General features: G+C 41.6%; 1 non-coding gene across 1 annotated transcript; it reads right to left on the reverse strand.

Annotated features, from left to right (window-relative positions):
* Nucleotides 1–8373: 8373 nt before the first annotated feature.
* Nucleotides 8374–8480, reverse strand: LOC123391423. Its single transcript, XR_006606106.1, has one exon. It is a non-coding gene; the product is annotated as a U6 spliceosomal RNA (small nuclear RNA).
* Between the last annotated feature and the right edge of the window lie 15164 nt (nucleotides 8481–23644).

Below are 23644 nucleotides of genomic sequence, written 5' to 3' on the forward strand. Positions count from 1 at the left end.
CCAGCCCAGCTGGGACCAAGCAGAATTAAAGCTCACAACGAAAGATGGGGGACTTTATTGAATCTGAGAGCAAAGGAAGCATTTTATTTCCTTGTGGGATTCTGTTTTCAGAACCCATATTTCATGAACTGTTTTATATCACTAGCTTGCTCTCTGGACTTTATTTTCTGGTAAAATTGTTTAAGTCACATAGTTAAGCATAGTTTGGAGTGAAAAGGGGTGTGATGTCTGGCCTAATGTATTAGGAGGCCCTGGGTTAAACTTGAATGTCCCATCGTGGCTAATGTCAGAAGCTTTACTGACCAATAGAAGTAAAGTTCTCCCAAAGACTAAAAGAGTTATTTTCACTCATTATGCTGAGTGAAATAAGTCAAGCAGAGAGAGTCAATTATCATATGGTTTCACTTACTTGTGGAGCATAAGGAATAACATGGAGGACATGGGGAGAAGGGGAGGAGAAGGGAGTTGGGGGAAATCAGAGGGGCAGATGAACGGTGAGAATCTGTGGACTCCAAGAAACAAACGGAAGGTTTTGGAGGGGAGAAGTGGTGGGATGGGTGAGCCTGGTGGTGGGTATTAAGGAGGGCACGTATTGCATGGATCACTGGGTGTTGTACATAAACAATGAATATTAGAACACTGCATCAAAAACTAAGGATGTATTTTATGGTGACTAATGTACACAATTTAAAAAAAAAATTAAAAGACTAAAAGATGACGAACTGGGACATCACTGAGAAACAGCAGAAAATATCTGAGAACCAGACCCATGAAATCAGAGCAGGATTTTCTGATACTCCTCAAGGGTGAGAAGCATTTCCCAATTTGGGATGGGTTTCCAGTGATCACAACCAGATCCCATTACTGAAACTTAAGACAGCCTTCCCTGACAAACAGGTCTGGACTCGAGCCCCCACCTGTGAATCTGGGGGGAAGGGCCCAGGTAGATAGGCCACATGTACAATAACCTCAGGGTTGGAGAATTTCTCAGGAGCCTTGCTTCCTGCTTTTCTGTGAGCAGGTACAAAACCCCCTCCCCCACCATCATGATGGTGAGGTATAAAATCTAGATCTGGGCATGGAGCCAAGGACTTCCATTAAGTTTTCTCCTGGTTCATGTGAGTGCTATACAGAAGTCAGGGCCAATGTCTCAGCCAATGGCTATGTTCTCCCTCATTCACATCCCCCCATCAGCAACCCTGTAGGTTGGAGTATTCTGGCTAGAGCAGGGCTTGAGCCAATCTTGGTCTTTGAAAAACATTATCACAGTAAACATTAATCACATTCACTTTTTTTCCCAGCATATAACAAGCCTTCTAGAAAGCAACTTGGTTGTATGTACCAAAGGTGCTCTCAGAGTTCTTATTTGACACAATAATCCCAATGCCGAAAATGCAAAACGAGGAAACAGAGTAAAACACAAAGCTCCAGGAATACCTTTATTCACAAACTTTAGTTTGAAGGAAAAAATCAGAATATTTAAATATCTTACAATATGAAACAGTTACTAGAAACTGGATTAACTTCCTGGACTAATACATAGTCATTAAACTTATGGAAACTCTGGTTAGAGACAACAGAATAAAGGTTTTTATTCTAATACTTGAGTAAATATATATCTAAAGCTCATAATAGAGAAGAGATTCTCTAAAAAAGTGAAAGGCAATGTTCTGAAAACCTAACCAATTTGTCCTTCTGGAAAGGGTGGGGTCAGAAGACAAGGGCTGGCTGTAGAAGCAAAGAGAATAGTCCTCTCAGATTTGAGTTCTACATGAAAGACCGGCAGAGTAAGCAAGGCTGAAAGAGGGCCTGTTCACACACGCCATCTTTCTTTTCTTCTGTCATTTAGCACACAGGAGGAGCTACACCAGGGAGGTAAAAGAAAAAGGGCAAATCCTGTCATCAATTTTGGCAAAACCTCCTCCTCCCTTTGAGCTTCCACCAGCTGTGTGGTTTTGTAGGATTGTCCCCCACTTGGCTTCTCTCATCCCTGGTGGCAGGGGCAGGCCCTGGTGACGAGCCCCACTCTGTGCCCTGGCTGGGGTGGGACGAAAAATGCGACTGGACCCCTCTTACCACCGGTACAGAGGGGCCAGTCATCAGGGAGCAACGGTGAGATTCTTGGAGCAATCCTGGCACAGCCTGGGCCAAGAAAATGGATCACAAGTCCTGCAGCCACAGAAGTTCGTCAGTGGACCAAAATAGACAAAACCCACACCCAAAGTCTACAAAATAAACCTCACCTCAAGCAGCGGTCATGGGAGCCAGCAGAAAATAAACAGAGAGTTCAGAAGACCCCACCCCCATGATGATGTAACTGAGGCTTCCAGGAGCCTGGACACCACCCAAAGAGAAGAGGGAAAGTCTCCTGATAAATTCAACATTTCCTTTCTGCTTCCTTTCTGCTCCTCTTCCCCCACCCCTTTCCTTTCCCCTCCCAAATGGGATTGCCAGATGAAATGCAGGATGCCGAGCTAAATTTAAATTTTAGATAAACAATATTTTTTAAAACGTTAAGAATGTCCCATTCAAATGTCTTGTGTTTGATATGCTAAATCCATAACCACACCCCACAGAGACAGTTTTGATTGGATTAGCGTAATGCTCCTGGAATGGACGCGGTTAAGATTCTTTGGGGGGGGGGCGGGGGGAACAGGGTTGGAATATTGGAAGTTCGATTTTGTTAGCATTATTTGCAGCTCCTTCATTTTAGCGTCCCCTTTTATCACTGAATGGGAATAGACGCTCCAGAATAAAATCAGCTCAGTTATTTAAAATGAAGTTACATTTTCTGTATGTTTGAGTAGTACGTTTTTACGCCACCGCAACACACTTGGAGAGGTGAAACAGAATATGTGAGAAGTATAAGGAAAAAGTTTCTACGTTTTTCGTCAGGAAGAATAATAAAGATATTGTCGAAATCTGGTGAGTTCAGAAAGGGATCTTAATATATTTAAAATCACAAAGGTAATCACATAACTAAAAGCGCATCACAAATCTTTAACCAACAGGCACACAAAAGAAACAACACACAAGCCCTATAGCAGAAGTTACCTTACTTAAGGGTGACCTTTAGAGAATTTAACTCATAATTTTGTTTTCTTCTGTTTTGACCTAAGAGCTGCCCTAATTACCATATTGTGGTTTGTGAGAAGTGTAACTCCTTCCTTAAAGTTGATTGGTTCCTTCTCTTCTACCACCTACATGATTGGCTCCTCTTCCCCCACCCTCGCCCCCATGTGATTGGTTTCTTCTTCCCCCCCCCACCCCCTTAGGCATGGTTTGGTTTTTCTCTTGAACCCCTTCCACTCTGATGATGAGAAGGAAATGGAGGAGAAGAGGATAGAGTAACCAGCTTTGGAGAGTTATAAAGTCCAAGATAAAATATAAACATACACATACCATTGTGTTTTTGAAGGTTTGAATACAAAGTCAAGCTGTATGGTCCAAGGAAAGGACCGAAAGAAACCTTTCATGTTTGGAGAGTTAAAAAGGAAAACCTTTGGAAGAGGGTTAGAGACCTAGAAAAAGCATCTTGTCTGTGGGACAAATGGGTCAGCTTGGCCAGAGCATCTCAGATAGATGAACTCCATTGAAAGAACTGGGGCTTAGGGTTGTGTTTGGGGGAGCTGATGAAGGCCCTGTTGGGCCAAGCATAGCCAAAAGGGAATGGTGATGCTCACAGAGAAGCTGTTTCAGGGACTCCGGTGGCCCTGGGCAACCATGGTCCAGATTGGGAGCAGCATGGTGGCTGTGGTTCCCCACACAGCTATCAGGGGAAGTTGGACCGACTCCTTTTGGAAACAATTTATTCTCTCAGACTCCACAGCTCAAGCAGGGCAAGGAGGTGAGATGGTAGATTTTCTGCCAGTCTGGCTGCAGAACACACGAGGGTTGTGATATCACTATCAGACAAAGAGGAATTTAAGGCAAGCAGCATTAAATGAATCAGAGTGGTACCTTATGTAAAGAACTCCACAGGGAGGGACAGACTGTCATGAATCTCTGATAACCTTTCCACTACGCTGTTTGGCACGGGTGATTTAGAAGTCTTAAATGTAATTCACCAATATCAAATATCAAAGAAGATATGATTATCTCTGAGATGCTTTCATTTCACCAATTTCAGCATCTTTTTATGATTCAAGAATGTGAAAATAGTGACACGTGAATGCTCCACATGATTAATATGACAAAGAAAGATCTAGCATTGTTCTTCCTGATAAAACATTACCAGAATTAATGCAAGACGCAGATGTCTTAATGGGTAAATAAAATTTACCCATTATTATTTAACACTGATCTGGAGTCAGTCTAATGTCATCTAATGTTATTATGAGTCGATGCACTTTGGAAGGCAAGAAGTTAAGGATAAGTATGGAAACAAAAGAGGCAAAAGTAATATTATTTGGGGATATGATTATATGACTGGAAAACAAGAAATTTTATTACAAATGATTAGAAACAATCTGAATTAGATTATATTAGGTAACTACTTACAAACTTAATATAGAAAAAAACGAATAGCTTTCCTATATATAATCAACATTCAGAAGCTAGGGGGGAATACAAGATCCCTTTTATAATAAAAAGAAATATGCGTGGATATCAGACAGGATTGCAGACAACAGAATCCACTCTATCTGCTTTAAAAAATAACAAGTTTACTACAAAAATTTAGGAAGTTCATGGTATTTGGAGGATACAGTCCAGGGAGCCAAACTTGGATGCCACAAAATGAGAAGCAACTCTACCAGCAGCATATCCAGTCACATTGCAGAAAGGTTCTAAAGAAAACCCCAGTACCACTGAACACCTTTGCCATGAGATCTGGTCTTCCAAACGGGTCTCCTCATAGTTCTCAGGGCTGTCTTCCTAAATTTTACCCTGGTAGTCAGCTCCATAGAACGCGCATCACACGCAGAACCTCAGCTACCACAGAGTCTAGATATATGGTTTTTAGCCAGTCTTTACAGGAAACATGCTTGTTGTTAAATGATACAACTTATAGTTCCTGCCATAGCCCATGGACAAACTTATTAAGAAACATGGAGGATGTATAATATGTGCAGAACATTGTAAAATTCAGTTGAAGGACACTGAAAGCTTGAAAAAAAAATGGAAGTATGTACCTAATTCTTCAGTAGAAATAATTTAAGAATGCAAAAATATCAGCTGTCCTTAAATTGAGGCCAATGAAAATTCAAAACAGGTTTTTTTGAGGTAAAACATGATACACATTTTAATCTGAAAGACAAACCTATAGAACTGTCGAGAAAATTCTGGAAAAGAAGAAAAGATGTAAAAGCTTTTGTAATGTTCAAAGTTTGGCCCTCAGACAGAACATAGGGAGTCTGAAAACAGACCCAAATATATATGTAAATGTAGTACACAATAAACGTGCTCTTTTAAACCAGTGGTGAGATCAATAAATTAAACCTCAAGTGGTGCTTTTAAAAACTGGTTCAATATTTAAAAATAAATAAAACTTTATGCTATTTCCTTTGCTTTCTCCCCAATAAAAAATGCAGGTGGGGGCAGAAATTTTTACAAAGTACAAACAAAAGGTATACATGCATTTTCTTTATTAAAAGATTCAAGCATCTAAAGAAATAAACATCTTCAGCTAAACAGAAGGGCATTTGAAGCAGAACTGACAAACCACAGCCCTGGAGCCAAATCTAAACCACTGTCCATTCTGATCCATAAAGTTTTATCAGAACACAACCCCCCCACACACACACACTCATTTACAAATCATCTGTGGTTGTTTTCCTGGCATGGCATCAGAATTGAGTAGTTGTGACCAAAACCGTGTCCCACAAAACCTAAAATATTCCTGTGGGGTCATTTATATATTAAATCTGCCAATCTGATCTAAATTAAAATAACAACAATATCTAAGAAAAAAGTAAAAATGCTCCAGTACTGCACTGTTACCACCATCGATCCCACTTCTTTCCCAGAGCTGACACGGCCAATAGTCCGAGTAAAGCCGTCTAGGCTGTTCTCTATACATTTATCTGCACATGGGCATGTACACAAACAAATAATTTTCACATAAGTGAGATTGCATGATATATACTGTTCTCTAACTTGCTCTTTTCATGTAATATTGCTTAGGGCTCTTGCAATGCCACAGACAGGTACCTCATCCTTTTCAGTGATGACATGGCATAATTTGTTCAGCCATAATTTATTTAACATAACCATCCTTCCATAGGGAATGAGACTTTCCAACATCTCATAATTATAAGCAATATAACAAAGAATACTAAATGCATATTTGTAAGCACAGGAGAAAATACTTCAGTAGAATAAATCTTAGCAATTGAATTACTAAATCTTAAAAATTTTAGGTATGCCCTTAAAATTTTAATTTTGATAGTGTCAAAATGCCCTCCAGAAAAAAATACTAACACTTAAACTCTTCCCAATTGGGTATACAGTTTTCCATTTTATTAAGCCTTGTATCCACACATAATATTGTCTATTCTTGTTAATTTCAGTCACTACAATGGGTGAAAAATATATCTCGTGATTTCATCTTGCCTTTCTCTGACTGAAGTCAGCCATATTTTTTAATTTCTTTTGACCATTTGTGTTCCTGTGAATGCCCGTTTTCAGCCTTTTCTCATTTTTCTATACCAAAGTTTGAAAAAGTGTGCTTTGCTCATTCTACACACCATTTTGTAGTTCTTGTCAAGTTAGTTGGCAACGTTTAGAAATTGGAATACTTAACATTTTTTAAATCCATATTTCTAGCCTCTCCTTAATATTTGAAGGCTCTACAACATTGGGCCCCCAATGGCAATAAATGGGCTGGAACAGAAGAAAGGCTCCTTCCTCTAATGGAAGGTGTTTCATGCACCTTGTGTCCCCTTGCAAGAAGTCACTGATCTCTTCCAATGACCTGTCTAATCCCTGTAGGTACTTGGTTTTGTAAACCCTGTTTTGTTTGGTCTTTTACCTTTCTTTTTCTTAGTGATTTGTATGAGATCTTTACATATGTAGATATATCCATGTGTCTCTTTTATACAATATTTTCTGTTTTATACAATTTATACAGTTTTATACATATTTTCTGTTATTAATTCCCTTTTCAGAGAGCTTTGTTTATGCTATTTCTTTTTTATTAAATAAATCTTTTTTTAAGAGTTTATTTATTTATTTGACAGACAGAGATCACAAGTAGGCAGAGAGGCAGGTAGAGAGGCAGGCAGAGAGAGAAGAAGGGAATCAGGGTCCCTGCTGAGCAGAGAGCCCAATGCAGGGCTCTGTCCCAGGAATCTGAGATCATGACCTGATCCAAAGGCAGAGGCTTTAACCCACTGAGCCACCCATGTGCCCCTGTTTATGCTGCTTCTTGATATTCAGAAGTTTTTAGTGAAATCTATCAGTTTATTTCACTTTAGGACCATTGGCTTTTGTAGTTCCTTAGGAAAGTCTTCCTCAATCCAAGTTTATAAAAAATATTACTGTTTATGTTTTCTTAAAATGCTTATAAGTATACCTGCCCAATTTCATTTTTAGAGTATTTCATCATTTCCTCACTTATTTGAAATGCCGCAAAGAGTAGTACACTATTCTTTGCATCTTTTAAAACTAAATAGTGTATCTGGAGGATTGCCTCATGTTGGTCAACATAGATCTACTTGATATTTAATAAATATACAATAATTCCACTATCAACTTATTTTATAATCTATTTAACCAGCCCCTACTTAATAAAAATTGAGATTTGTCTAGTGTTAGTTTACTACAAACAGTGGCACAATAAATATTTGTTTCATTATGCACCTATTTCCTAACTGTCAATAGAATCAATTCCTAGGAGTTGAATTATCAAATTTAAAAGTATGTGTACTTTTGAAAGGTAATGCCTACTTACCATCTAAAGAAAGCGAGGCTTATACTCCCACTAGCAATGTATAGGACTGACTTTTTCCATCCTGTGTCTATTATCTAATTTACTGATCTTGCAAGACCTTCTGATAAATCTAATAGATAAATAATAGCGTTCGTTATTTTAACTTCTATTTACTTTATTTTCAATGAAGTCAAGCATTCTTGTTTTTTGTTTGTTTGTTTTTTAATAAATTTCTTATCCAGGTCCTTGGTATGTTTTCTAAGATCCTTTTCTTACTAGTCAGCTGATGATTCATACTGAATGATGAGATCCTTCTTTTGTGCATTACGAGTATTTCTTTCTCCAAGTTGTGGTTTCTAATTTTCCTTTTTAGGCTTTCTGTCATGTAGAAATGTTTTTAACATAGTCTCATGTATTAATGTTTTCTTTTTATGGCTTCCAATTCTAAGTATTATTTAGAAGGGCCTTCCACCTCTCTCTCCCTCTCTCTCTCTCCCTCTCTCTTTAATATGGAACACATCATAAATTTGCCTGTTATCCTTGCTCAGGGGCCATGTTAATCTTCTTTGTATCTTTCTAATTTTAGTATATGTGCTACCCTAGTGAATACCGTTCTACCTCTTAATATTTGAGCTAAAAAATCTCCCATGTTAGCAGTCATTTTTACATTTAAATTTCTAATTCATTGAATAGATTTGGTGTCAGTTATAACTTTTTTTTTAAGTTGTCCCACCCATTTATTAAATAATCTATCTCTTCCCAGCTGCTTTGGAATGATCCTATATTAATTCCCTTTAGTATTTGGGGCTACCTCAGGACCCTTTATAACATTCCAATAATTTGTCTATTGGTTTGCCAAAATCAAACCTTTTTAAGGATTGTGGCTTCATGATACAGTGTTACAAATTAGAGTCTTAGACCCATAATCAATATTTATTGAACAAATACTGTCTTGGTTCTAAAAGAAACACAAAGAAAGTTCAGACTCCATCCCTGCCCTCTTGAAGACAAAAAGAAGATGGCTGCCATGGTAAACTTGTGAGTTTCCTCTACTCTCCAGTTCAGTGACTGGCTCCAAGCTCGCTGTTGGTGGCACTTGGAGGACACAAGATGAAAAGATAAAGTTGTTGCTGGAAGTAGGGAACAAGATCCCATTACTGACCTCAGGGAAATTTCAGGCCATCCCCAGATCCTTTTTTCCCCAGCATAGAAGACTCTGTATAGAATTTTGATACATATATTCATATGCTCTAAGCAAAAGCATTTTGGGACATTCTGAATTCAAGGCCACTATTTGACATGTCTTGCTTTGGATCTGACAAAAGGCATGCTCTAACCTGCTTATTTCATCTCCAAAACCTGTGCAAAGTATCCTAAGCAGCTTAGTCACCACAACACCAGACTCACATCATTTGTACAAATACGAGAAAAAGCTAAACATTTTGCTCACTCTTCTCAAAATAGCAGTGGAGTAACGATCCACTCCCCCAGATAATTGGCTTTAAAATGCCTCAAAGAGACAGCAAGATTAAACATTTAGCTGCTCCCTTGCGGGGGACTCTGGAAAAAAGCCACACACTGAGCAAGATTTAATTTTCTCCCCCCCCCCCCCCCCCCCCCCCCCCCCCCCCCCCCCCCCCCCCCCCCGCCAAGGTCTGACTTCTATCACACTCCAAACAAGGTGAAAGATCTAAGATAGACGAATAGTTTCTGGGCCATTGTGGGGTGGGAGTGCTGAGCAAGGCCAAAACAAAGGCACTCAAGTTGAGCTCTTTCAAGAAAATCAGCAAGTGACAAATAACATAAAAGATAACAGCCAGCGACTTACCTCCGGGCAACCCAGAAAAGATCACACGGATGTCTGGCAGCTTCTCCGTCCTAGTACAGAACTCAAGAGACTTCATGGAGCTGAGAAACCCAGTATAACCAATGCTGAGCATTTCCAGAAGTTTATTGGAATTTTGCTTCCCCATCCTTCCTTTTTGGGAGATCTTTTCCCAAATCCAAAGTGTAAAACATGTTAAAGATTTTATTTATTAATTAATTTGAGAGAGAGAGAGAGCACAAGCAGGGGGAGCGGCAGGCAGAGGGAGGGGAGAAGTAGGCTCCCCGCTGAGTAGGGAGCCGAACACAGCACTCGAAGGCAGATTCTTAACTGACTAAGCCACCCAGATGCCCCAAAGTGTAAAGCATTTTAGAACTAGTTCTGTCAACTAAAGGGATTTAAGTCAAACTAAAAGTCAATAGAGTAATTCTCATTTCTCATTTTAAAAACAAGACAGCTATTACCAAGCGGAGTCACTTATGCTAAGCCCCATACCATCAAACAGAGACTTAATTACATACCAATGGAATCTTAAACCAGTCCGTCAGGAATCACCTGACCAGCACTAACTAGGTAATCTGCCTGATGGAGCCTGCTATCTCCTACAGGAAAGTGACCTTGCCTTAACCAACCCGCATCTTCTCCCCATGTAACTTCCTATTTCTGCTCCCTTCCATCTATAAAAGTCTTCTATTTTATACAACTCCTCAGGGCTCCTTTCTCTCTGTTGGATGGAATGCTGCCCAGATCATGAATTGCTGAATAAAACCAGTAAGATCTTTAAAATTTACTCAGTTGGATGTTGTTTTTTAACATTTGATATAAATATACATCTAGGTAGACAGATGATGGATGGATGGAGAGTGAAAGACAGGTAGAGAGATAAAAAATAGGATGCAATTTTTTTAGCCACATCATTGCGTGGGGAGAAGTATGGAAGAGTCATGAAAAGAATTAGAAAGAAGGAGGAAGGAAATAAGAAAATAGCTATAGGTAAATAGCAGGTTCTATGAACTGCTGAACTGCTGTGTGTGTTAAAAAAATAATGAGATGGATTTTAGTCATCAGAGGTTCAATTTTACTCAATATCATGTTTTCCTTTTTACTGTTAAATATTTCCATCCTACAAGATGCATAAACTTTAAAGATGAATAGAATAAATATTCATCAGTGAGCTTAAGACACAAAATGATGCAAATCCAGTGGAAGCCCCCTTTCACCGCTCTTCATTTCCGCTGCCTTTCCCCTGCACTCTCCCCCCAGCCCCTCCCCCACGCTCCCACTCCTAGGGCTCTAGAACTTGGCAGTTATAAGTGCACATATTTACTCCATAAGTACAGTTCTGTGTATCCATATAAATGTATAGTAGGCTTTTGCATGCTTTTAAGCTTTGACATAAATGATATACTTCATGTATTCGTCTGCAAATTTCTCTTTCCAGTTCAACATAAAATTGAAATTGATCATTATTTTCTCTGTCTAGCTCTGGCTGGTTATTCTGGTTGATTTGTAATACGACCTTATGTGAATGAACCACATTTAGGTTGTTCCCACATTTCAAGCTTTTCTAAACAATGTTGAAACAGTCTTTGATACAGTTCTTTAAGCCTGAGTGTGAATGGTATTCTAGGATACAAAGATAGGATTGGAATTTCTGGGTCCAATAACATAATTTTTCAATCTTCTTACTATTCACTTGATTTATCTATATATTGACGAAAAAATCATCGCTAGAGAACACATATATAAAATGTTTAACTCAATGGTTTATTGAGTTCCTTGTGGAGACTCTCCACCTTGTTTTCATATGAAGAACTATGAAATTAGAAATATTTTGAATTATAAAGGGTACCGGCATGTGAGTGAAATATATTGCTTTCTTTGTGATACAACGAAAAACATGAAATCCTGCTATCCTTTCTGATGTCTGACACGTGTTACCTAGTCATTCTTCTAGGCCATACTGTCATTCAACTATGAAGATAGCATTCAGGCATTTTGAAATGTGTCATGGACCATAGCGCCCACAAGCCATCCCCAAAAAATCTCTCAGGAACTAAAACCAGCAGCTAAGAGAAGACTAGAGATAGAATGGACAGAAGAAAGACATGCGGTGAGCACTGAACCCACTTAGATCCAAAATTACAAGGCAGCATGAGCACTGGGTGTTATGTGTAACTAATGAATCACTGAACACTGCATCAAAAACTAATGCTGTTCAGTGGCTCACTGAACATAGTAAAAAAATTACAAAACAGCAGTCATTATGGTTCAAAATGTAATTCTATAATAACGCTGTTCAAGTAATATGAATGCAAAAACCTAAATGTGGAGGAACTCACAGATGTGAATTGCTTTGCTCCTTAGATTTATAGGACTGTATAGACATAAGTAGTGACTCATAAGTAGTGTCTTTCTTCATTCCACATATATTCTTTGAGTATTTACCACGAGTTAGGTGTGGTGCTAAGTACCAAGAATACGTAATAAAATGACAGAGTAAGTATAGCCGTAGGGGAAACAAGCATTGAATGACTTACAAAAAGGGGCACCTGTTGTGCTCAGTTGGTTAAGCATCTGACTCTTGATTTCAGCTCAGGTCACGATCTCAGGGTTATGAGGTGAAGCTCCATGCTGGGAGTGGAGCTTAAGATTCTCTCTCTCCTGGGTGCCTGGGTGGCTCAGTGGGTTAAAGCCTCTGCTTTCGGCTCAGGTCATGGTCTCAGGGTCCTGGGATTGAGCCCTGCATCGGGCTTTCTACTCAGCAGGGAGCCTGCTTCCTCCTCTCTCTCTCTGCCTGCCTCTCTGCCTACTTGTGATCTGCCTGTCAAATAAATAAATAAAATCTTTAAAAAAAAAAAAAGATTCTCTCTCTCTCCCCTCCCTTGGCCCCTCTTGTGTAAGAATGACTTACACAAATAAACAAAAAAGTAGGATGATCATCTGATAAACAATATAGAATGAAGGTCCATGGATACACACCAGGGGGAATGTGCATCTAGTCAAGGAAGCCCACTAAGGCTTCTCTGGGAATGCGCTCCTTGAGCAGAGACCTACAAGATGAAGTCACAGGGGATAAGACAGAGACAGGGGAGCAGCGGGCACAGCAGGATAGAACCTGGGATGTTCCAACACCAGATCAAAGAAAGCACCAAACCAAGAGAAGCATCAAGGATTGAGGAATAGACAATAAGCAGTAAGACAAGAAGTCATCAAATACACAGAGTTCAGAAAATTATTCGAAGTCATGGATGTATCCACATTTTATCTGTCATCATTCAGTGATTTCTACCAAAAATGACACACTTGACCCAGTTTCTTCAACAAATGACCAGGAAAAATTAAGAACTATATCCACCAAAGATAAGGTGTGGATTTCCTTTGGATCTTGGTTCAAGAAATCTACTTGTAAAATGACACTTATGGGACAATTGGGGAAATCTGGACTGTGAATGGACATTAGAAGACAGGAATCCATTGTTTTTCCATGTGATCATGGCATTGGGGTTACACCAAAATAAAATAAATGAGTCCTCGTGTGTTAGAGGGACATTCAGAAGCGTTTGGAAATGAAATGATAAGATGCCCAGATAGGATTTCCATTGGAATGGTCTAGCGTGAGCGTGGGAAATGGAGCAAAGAGGTCACGATCGCTGAAAAGAGAAGAGCATGACATGCGTGCATGGGTTAGGAACTACCCGTGCTGCTTTTTACAACAGATCCTTAACTTCCTTTACTCTCTTTTTTGGCTTTTAAGACACTTATAAGGGCCTGGTTAGCCAGAGGGAGCCATTTGGTTGTGAACTTAGATTGATCCTGCCCCTCCCAGAGGAACTTACTTGCAAAGCCCAGCTACAAGGGCGAACCAGGCCAGGTGGAGATAGCCCATCAGCAGGGCGCACATATATTTACTATGATAAATAGAAACTCAACTGGCCACCGGTATTGCCGACCTAGCATGTGCATTTTTCCTGTGTATTACAATTTCATTGGCCACCTATGTATAAGCCAGGCTCAACCACCTCTATGAAAGTTAGTCTGTGAGACTGGGAAGGGTCATCGCCTCTTGGAAGAGAGACAGCCCTGATAGGTCAGTTTGATTCTCCATGCTTGGCGCGAAATAAAGCTTTGCTTGACTTCACTTTGCATCAGTCTCGCTCCTTTGATCATGGACCCATTATTGGGGGGACCCTAACAACACTAGGTTGTGTTTTATTTTGTTTTGTTTTTCTGGGTTGGACTGCAGCTGCTTATTGCAAGTTGATAAGCTTTGTTTTCTTTACTTTTCAAAATTCTATCAGGTGCAGGTATCCAAGGAGGAGGAGCCCCTGATTCCACTTCCCCCTGCTCCCACCTCCACCTAGAAGTCATCTCTGCAATAGCTCCCAAATGCCCACACCCAGATGGAATCTAAGCAGGCCAAAGGTGATGAATAGGTGGCAGGGGTCTGGGCCCCCATGTTGCAGACCTGGCGCACACCTACTTCTTTCCACAGTGTGAAACTGAAAAGAGACTTACGGGATTGACCCCATGGAAATAATATCAGCCTTGCTGGGTTGTAGGCTAGGGAACTGTCTAGACTGAGACAATAATATCAATTCTCCTGGGTGAGAAAAGCAATCAGGCAAAGTGAGGCACTTGCTGATACTCGCAAAGCTCTTTATCTGCCTGAATTATTAATAACCTAAGGAATCCTTTCCAGGAGGGCCCAGTCTCACCACTGCCCTCTCTGTATCCCAAAGAATTTCCCTCCAACCTCTATACCGTACAACAGTGACATCGGAGTCATCTGAGCATTGGAAAAGGAAATGAGATTGTAAATATGAGATACTGTGGAGAAGAAGTAGGCCTCTGCTCTTGGTGCTTCCTTTTGCACATGAGTTGGAGAATCTGATGTTCATGATCGGTACCATTCACCATGCTTATAATGCCGCCCCTGAGTCCTTATGGCTCTGGCATTCTCTTTACCTCCTCTAAATAAGCATTCAGTTTCAGTTCAGCCAACTTGGAAGTGCCCCTGAGCTTGGCGGTCAAGGTTCTCAACATTCTGCAGTGCATCCTTGTAACTTTCCTTCCATCTGGAGTCCCAGATGGGTCTGACACTTAAGAAAGTGTTCAATCAAAAATAAATAAATAAATAAAGTGTTCGATTCTTTCAAGCTAATAGATGATTGGTCTATTCCAATGTAATGAGAGCTAGCACCTTCTAGATTCCTATATAGGCCAGGCCCCCTCTTGGTCTTGTTAAAACCCACGTCCTCTACTCCTAACAATATTGCAAGGGAGATGAGCCATTAGGAAGACTTGGGAATGTTAAGCAATTTGCCCAGGAACATACAGTGACTCGGCCGCAAATTCAGAATTCAAGGCTGGCCTTCTTGCCCTAGAGGCCTGAGTTTGGGTCCTGCAGCTCACTGCTAAAGACCTTGGAGGTCAACATATGCTAACTTTCAAGTCACTTTGTATGTAAAAGTAGGAAATAATTAAACGCTTAATTCAGCTGACCTGGCAATAAGGTCATGAAAGAGAAGGAAGGCATGAAGAGGAAAGAAAAAAAAAAAGAGAGGAAAGAATGATATCAAATGATGACTTACTCCTCTAAGTATCTAACCTTCTAGTTTTGAAGGAAACTTCACCCTGACTCTGCCTAAGATCACAGTACTCTCTGCTGATGGAGTGGTAAATTTGTCCATGCCCCTTTCCTGACCAGGTTATGAATATCCATGGTTTCCTGAGGAAGATGATGCTTTCCTCTGACTTTCTTGGCTCATGTAGCTTGTGCTAAGCTTTGCTCCCTTAAGCAGCACTGCAGAGGCCCCTCCAGGACCCGAGGCCCCAGAGCAAGCATCATCTGCCCTAGCCTGACTACAGGGCCCGGGTCTAGGCCTGTGACCTGGCCCTTACTTGTATGAGGCTACAAGGTATTTACTTTGCTGCTATTGTGACCTTCCTAGTTTTGACCAATGCCCCCTTATTCTTTGGAGGCAATCTGCACAGTATCTTTTCTGTCCATATTGAAATCTTTGTAATCGGTACAGAATCCCACCAAGACAATTGGTGCTTCCCAGACAAAGATATCACTTGCTATAAAATTCCTCCATATGGTAAGTACCTCTCTATTTTCTCCTATCTCCAATCTACATGAACTTTTCTTGTCTTTGTTAAGTTTAACGTGTATTTTGCACCTTATAGTCTGTTTTCATCTCTTCCATTGAACGGAGAGTTTTTAATAAATTCTTAATAACTAATATGCTAAGGGCCAACTACAATGAGATTTTGAAGGAGATGTGGCAAGTTCTACTATTCCAAGTTTTTTTTTTTTTAAGATTTTATTTATTTAACCTGCTCCCCACTCCACCCCCACTGCCCACCTCTCTACCTGCTTGTGATCTCTGTCAAATAAATAAATAAAATCTTTTTTAAAAAATCCTGAAAATTGAGTGAAGTGTATATCAAATTGAAAATGTGCTAGGCCTTTCTTGAGGATTAGGCTGTGCTTTTTAAAAATTTGTTTGTCTGTCTTTTCTGCTAGAGCTTCAAAAAGAGGGACCCAGGCAAAACCATCAGGCTGATAATATGAGCTATGTGACAAGCTATCCATATGGAGCTCTATTAGTTACTAATAGCTATTAGCTCAGAAAAAGATGAGGTCATCACAAAGCACTCTGCTCAGTGGGTTCCTCTCTGTTTTATGACAGCACCGGGTCTAATGTGAATAATGATATGGCTTCCAGCTCCAAGACCCTTCCTCCAAGGAGCACAAAGTGTTTTGCAAATGTTTTCTTATTGATTTTCATGGCTCCGGTGCGGTGTTCTGAAGGCACCAGAGGAACCCGTATGAACCAGGGTGTTGCAAGTCCTCGGAGAAACCCAGCTCAGTTCCCACCAGGGAGTCCAGATTGGCTGCTCCCTGCAACCCCAGGGCTGGAGACCGCCCTTCACCACTTCCTCCTCCCAAACAAAAGGAGCCTTCGAGAATGAGAAATACAATTTTTTTTTTAATATGCCTTCAATGTGTTCAGTTCTCAAAAACATTTCCAAATGACTGTTATGCCTGTGGAGGGTTATCATAGGATGAGGATTTCCCTATTTGGAAAAAATATATATTCCCACCATTCAGCCTGCTTTCTTTGTATCCATGACACAATGGACAATGGCAGACACTGAAGGTCAATGAGCAGTTTGGAGGGGTGGGGGCAGAGGACGAAAAGAAGGAAAGGAAAATTTTTAGAAACCCAAAGGAAATATTTCCTTGACTTCAGTCAATTTAAAAAATATATATATTGACCTTTCAGAACAAACAGCAACAAGTTAAAAGAAGAAAAGTCTAAAGCAAGCAGCTTCCTGACCTGATAAACCACTGAGTTTTCCTGAGACTGGAGTACAGATCAGTGAGGGACTCCGGGTCTGGCCTGCTCCAGCAGAGAGGCCAAGAGACCAGTGACAGCTTTGTGCAGTGACAGTCTGGCTCCAGACATGTCCTCAGGAGGCTGCCACAGAGCTGATTGGAGAGGACCATGTGGGCCTCACGGAAAACAGAGCGCCCTTCGTGGTTTCTCCGTTGCTTGTATCAGGACCAGAAAACTCTCTAGTGGGGGAGCTATTCTGTGCTCTGTAGAATACTCAGCTGCATCTCAGGTGTCTGGTCACATCCTTGCTGCATCCTTGCTGAGTCATGTTTATCGAAAAAAAAAAAAAAAGGCTCTAGACATTGCCAAATATCTCCCGAGGGTTGAGGGGCATCTGGGTGGCTCAGTCAGTTAAACGTCTGCCTTCGGCTCAGGTCATGATCCCAGGGTCCTGGGAGTGAGCCCCGCATTGGCCTTCCTGCTCAGTAGGTAACCTGCCGTTCCCCTGCTTGTGCTCTCTCACTCTCTCTCTCTGACAAATAAATAAATAAAATCTTTATCACACACCTCCCCCCCACCCGCAGTCATCCTTGGTTGAGAACCACTGTGCTTTATCAACCACTCTTGAAGTTTTTAAAAACTAAACTTTCCCCACAAGTTGGAAATTATCAACCATTACCTAGAAGGCTACTGTTCCATGGGGAATAAACCAGAATATCAAAAGAAACTCAAGACACCACCAGGTCCAAAGGACTCATACATCCCTTAGCAGAACACCGCACTCCCACTCCAAGAGGCAGCTGCTTGACCATCTTTTCCAAGGAAAACTGGAAAAGGCCTTTCAAACCTAAGTGTTTGCTTCACTACCTAAGGCTTCAAAGATCCAGAACATTTTCCCCTCTCTCTAATTACAGGTGTCATTAAGAATTTGCTGAAATGTTGCCCTAGCAACCAATTTTAAGATGAATTGCTTTGCCCTTAAAAATGCATTAGGAAGACAGGATGGCTTCCTGATTAACCAAGTAAATTGATACGCATTCTAATGGTGTTACCACTACTGATAATTACCTGTGGATGACTAAATTACAGATTTCCAGTTAAAGAGGAAACTTAAGTTTCTTTGCATTTTAACGTTTTTGGTTGTTGGATGTTATAAGAAAAAATAAGTCATCAATCATCAAGGGCTCTTTTAAAGTGACTGGATTTATTTGATTTACAAGCAGTACAGGGATCATTAACCTGACTGCTACAAGTATTCATTAATTTACTTACCATCGCCTTTTCTTTGAAATGTTCATCTGTGGAAACAGTGCGGTTCCCATGAACTAAGTTACTGGCTGCAAACAGATCTATCCTTTACAAGGAAACAACAAAGGTGGTATTTTAAAGAGACGTTACCTGGCACAGGACATTGCTGGTACAAATACTTTGGGGCTGCTGGGACATCTGGGTGGCTCAGCCAGTTGGGCATGTGGCTCTTGATTTCAGTCTGCTTGGGACTTCTCCCTCTCCTCCCTCTCCCTCTGCCCTCCCCTACCTCCTCACCCCATGGGTGTAGGCTTGCTCTCTCTCTCGCCCTCAAATAAATGAATCAATCTTTTAAAAAATATTTTGATGCTGCAGTAAGAATATACAGAATGTACAGCTGTGCACATAGATCAAACAGAGCCCCGCAAGGAATAATGGGGCCACAGGAAACATTTTTTAAACAGGATAAAAGCCAAAACTACAGGAAACCAGAGTTGAAGCCAAAAGCCTTAAAAGCACGCCAAAGTAAGTGAAATATCAGCTATATGCCATTACTGGAAATAAATCAGGAATTAAGTCCTTTATTTCTACTTACAGACCTTACAGTATAGGTATTATTCTAATTTTATCCACCCCGAAGTGGCGCGATGTGACGAAGATCGCATGGGTCTGGAGTAAGCAAGGCTTTCAGTGCTCTGGAGCTTAGTGACGGAGGGCAGGACCCTGGCAGAGCTGCAGGTTGGCCCTGGATTCCTTTGTGCCACCTCACAGATTGTATAGGACATAGTCTGTGAAATGTGATTGGGTAAAGAAAGAGCAAAGCAATTCCCCGCAGGGCAGGGCTGGCCCTGCCCCCTCTACGCTGCCCCGCGCCCGCCATGGAATTTTGCTGTTCTCATCCTATCCACCCGTAACAACTGTACTGGTCCAGGTCCCGCTGGAAATGGTTGGGACAGCCAAGGGATTTAACGAAGGAGGGATATTTGCAGAGGTGGGGAGAACTAGGAGAGAGAGTGGGTGGGGGGAATTAGGAAGAGACAGTGGAGCCTCCCCCTCCCACTCTCCACCCCCCAACCCCCACCTCCCCTGGGGAATAGGAACAGTAAGAAGGGGCGAGGGGCCGCTGCCCTTGAGCCTGAAAGGGGCTGTTACTGCAAGGTGAGGAGAGAGAGCTCCCTGTAGGAGTGTCGGGGAACTATGAGGAGGAGCAGCCAGCACCAGGGTGAGGCCGGAGGGAGCGGGAGAAAGAAACACCCTGTGGTCCTGGGCACCCGCTCAAAGTCAGAGGACCAGGGAGGCCAGAGAGAGCAGTGCGTGGAGACACCGTCCCAGTGGGCAATTCGGGGCAGAGGATCCAGGTATGCGACGGAGAACGGGATCACCAGCGGAAAGGGCTCCGCAGGTAGACAGAAGGCTCTCAGACACCACCTCTGTTGCCCCTGGCGCCCAGAAAAGGCGTTTTTCCAACTTTTCTCCTGTCTTCCCCAATGGGTTTGCTCCTCACCTCCCCCCACCCCTTGACAAGCCATTCATTAGCTCCAATCAGCCCCAGGTCCCAGGGCTGTGTAATTTTATGGGGACGTGACCTGAACTTGGCATCCAGCGCAAGGAAACGTTCCATTCTCACCTCTGTCTCTAACCCTTGTACTGAATCAGATTTGTTATTGGGATGACGATCCCTTAAAGAAGCCCCTTCGTGAAAATCTTTACCACGCGCCCCTTGGAAATCACCACCAAGGTCAGACTGCTCTATTCCAAAATAGTTCCGGTCTGTAGCATGGCCTTAAATGGCGATATTCTGAAAAGCAGATCAAGACAGGATTGAATGGGCAAGGATTTGGTAGGGAAAGCGCCTGTATGAAAAAGAAATAGGGAGGGGGCGGGAAAGACTGGGAGAGCCATCAGAGAACCTCACAGGGCGGCCGTCGCCTAAAGCAGCGGGAGAGGACATGGAGCCGAAGCGTTCTACACCCCCCCGCAGGACACCTGCAGAAGATCGTCGGGCCATCCTTGAGCAAACGTCACCCAACAAAGGAGCCCCATGTTTCTCAAGACTAGATCTGCTTCAGTATCCTCAAGGCACTCAGTCACCGCGATGAGCCATGGGAGGAGGCGTGGCCTCAAAGGAGACACTGGGGGACGTCAACCTGGCCTGTGGCCACTTGAGTTCGCTGTAGTCTGGTGTCCACGACAGGCCTTCTCAGGGATGCCACGATTACACAGTAAAACCTTCACTTTGAACAATCATAAATATGTGCATTGAGAGATGGCATTTGTGGGTTAATACTCTAATCAGACTGCGCACTCTGAGGCGGGATGATTCCCGAACGCTTCAAGATTCTGAACAAAGCCCTCCCCCTAGAAACTACCACAAACTGTCAATCTTCTTAATCTTTAACAGGCAGAGTTTACCACATATGTGCTAAATGGGCCACACAGATCCACTCCAAGACCAGATTTTAGTGTGTTTTTACACCTCCTTGACAAATCACTGTTACATCGCCTATTAGTTTTACAGGCATCATGGGTTGTTTCTACAGTCTTAATCACCTTTTAATGCCCACGCCAATGTGCCCTGTTGCATTGCTGATGTTGGAAATGTGTTTTGTCTGTGCCTCAGCATGGATGTGAGTCATTTCAAAGCTTATGGCTTCTGCTGTTCTCTCCGTTTTTCTGCTTTGATTCTCATTTTTAGTTTATATCTTTACCAAGTTCTTATTTCTGCTTGTTTGTGGGTTTAACATGCTTTCCCTTTTCTGGGTTCTTGTTGGGGAAGCTTTGATGACCAATTTGTGAGACCTTTCTTCCTCTCGAAGCTAAGCCTTTCCAGCTGTAAATGGCCCATTAGTGCTGTAGCCGCAACATGAAAATGATATATTGACCTTCAATTCAAAACTTTAAAATTTCCTTGGAGACTTCTTGGACTCTCAAGTCCTATATGAATATGTTATTTAATTTCTAAATGTTTGGGAATTTTAAATGTATTAAGGTTGATTTTAAGGCCCCAAATGTGGCCAATCTTGGTAAACATTCTGTGTGCACTTGAAAAAAATATGTATTCTGCTGTTAGGTTCTATAAATATGAGTGTTTCATAAATGTCAACTAGGTTGAGTTAATTTATAGTATTTGTGTCCTTATTTCTACTGATTATTTTCCTACCAGCTCTCTCAATTACAGAGAGGAGTGTTGCCATCTCCAACCCTAATGGTGGATTTGCCTACTTTTCCTTTCCGTTCTGTCAGTTTCTGTTCTATGTATTTGGAAGCTCTCTGGTTCAGTGCCTACACCTTTAAGATCTGTACATATTCTTGGAGACTCAACCCCTTCATCAGGTCTTGTCCCTCCTTACCCTTGACAATAGGTCTTATTCCAAAGTCTACTTTGATGTTAACATAGGTGCTCCAGCTTTCTTTAATGTTTGCACCACAAAATCTATCATGTTTCTACTTGTTTGCTATTTGTTCCATTTGTTCTGTTTCTTTTTCCCTTTTTTCTAGGTGTCACAGAGGTTAATTGAAACTTTTAATTATCCATTTTAATTCCACAATTGAGTTATTATTTATACTTGTTTTGGTGTTTTTTTAAGCATCTTCTGGCTTTTAGTGAACCTCCTACCACGTGCTTTCAAACCACCAGGACAGAGATAACTCCCCCACCCCCCAGCGCGTGCGCGCACGCACACACACACACACACACACCCACACACACACACACACCCTTCATCTTCTCTTCAGTTCTTTGGCTGGAGACTTTGACCTTCACCGTGACAGGCTGCCTTGGGAGCTTTCCTTCCCCGGAACTTTGTAGCAGCCTCAGACACACCACATCAGTGATGGGAGCACCACAGTCTTGCTCTTGGCAATGTTCACCCATGTCTGCTCCCTGACCAATGTCGGCAGTTTATCAAGGTTGACAGTCGGGCAGAAGCTCGGATTCTTCTTTAAGTGGTAACAGCTCATACCAGCCGCCCCTTGGGTGATATTTGTCAAAGTCAGCCCTGTGGTGGTGCTCTGCCTCCAGCATTACCCAGCCTCCCATATCTGTGGCTGTGGCTCCCATGGCTCAGAAGTTTCCAGGTCTTCCCCTGTCTGCTCAGCATGTTGGTACTGCTGTGGCCGTGTATTTTGTTTTTATATATTCTATCAAAACATCATGTATTGCTACTATTTTTGCTCTGCACAGCTAGTTTTCTTTTAGAGCAATTAGAAAGAAGGAAAACATTATTCTTTCCTTTATGTATTTCATTTCCAGTGGTCTTTATTTCTTCGTGTAAATCCACATTTCAGTCTGGTGCCCTATTCCTTCCTGCATGAAGAACTTTCCTTAGCATTTCTTGTAGTGCATTCTCAGTTTCTGTTGACCTGAAAATGGCTTTATTCTCCTTCATTTTCAAACATATTTTCAATATATGTAAAATTTGGGGTTGATAGTTATTTTCTTTGAGCTTGTTAAAGATGTCTCTGGCCCACCTAATTTCTGACAAGATGTCCACTGTAATTCTTTTATTTGTTCTTCTTTTGTAATGTGGTCTTTCCCCCCCCTCTCTGCCTTCAGAATCTTCTCTGCCTCTGTGTGTGTGTGTGTGAAATGTAAATGATATGCTTAGGTGTATAAGCTATTTATTTTGTGTTTGGTTGGTTTTCTGTCTTGCTTTGTATTTACCTTGTTTGGTATTCTCAGAGCCCTTTGGCCACATGATTTGGGATTTTTCATTAACTTTGGAAAATTCACAGCAATTACTACTTCCAATATTTCTTCTGCCTCCTTCTCTCTGTATACTCTTTTTGGGATTCCAGGAACAGGTACATTAGACCTACCGAATCCATCCCACAGCTCTTGGATTCTCTGTCCTTTTAATTTTTCTTGTTTTTGTGATTCAGTTTATATCATTTCTATTTATTTACCTTCGACTCGTCTGATTTTCTTCAAAGGTGTCCAGCTAAGTAGGTCAAGGGGACCAGAGTCTGACTCCTATGTAAGTGTTAGCTCCCTTGGAGAAGGGAAACTGGCCTGCTGGTTGTGGGCTTCATGAGCAGGTGTTGAACCCCTGGCCTTGCCCAGCTCAGGCCCTTGTAGCCCACTGCCAGGGCTGTGTCAGCAAGAGCCCCTCAGGGGACCTGGGGCGATGGGAACTTGTGCAAACACGTCTGTGTTTCTGCCATTCACTGGATTGTGGGGAATAAATTGCCTTGTTCTGACCCAACACGTCTGTTGTCTACTTTTGGCACTTACAGGGTAAATTACACTTATGATGAGGAAGGACTCTTCCTGACAAGTATGTGTTACTTTGTTTACTTTTATACTGTCTGTCTCCTGTCAAAATAGAGGCCCTAAAGCCTTTTTGTAACAGT

Source organism: Mustela putorius, unplaced genomic scaffold (assembly GCF_011764305.1).
Source record: "Mustela putorius furo isolate JIRA1106 unplaced genomic scaffold, ASM1176430v1.1 tig00000224_pilon_pilon_pilon, whole genome shotgun sequence".
Lineage (NCBI taxonomy): Eukaryota > Metazoa > Chordata > Mammalia > Carnivora > Mustelidae > Mustela > Mustela putorius.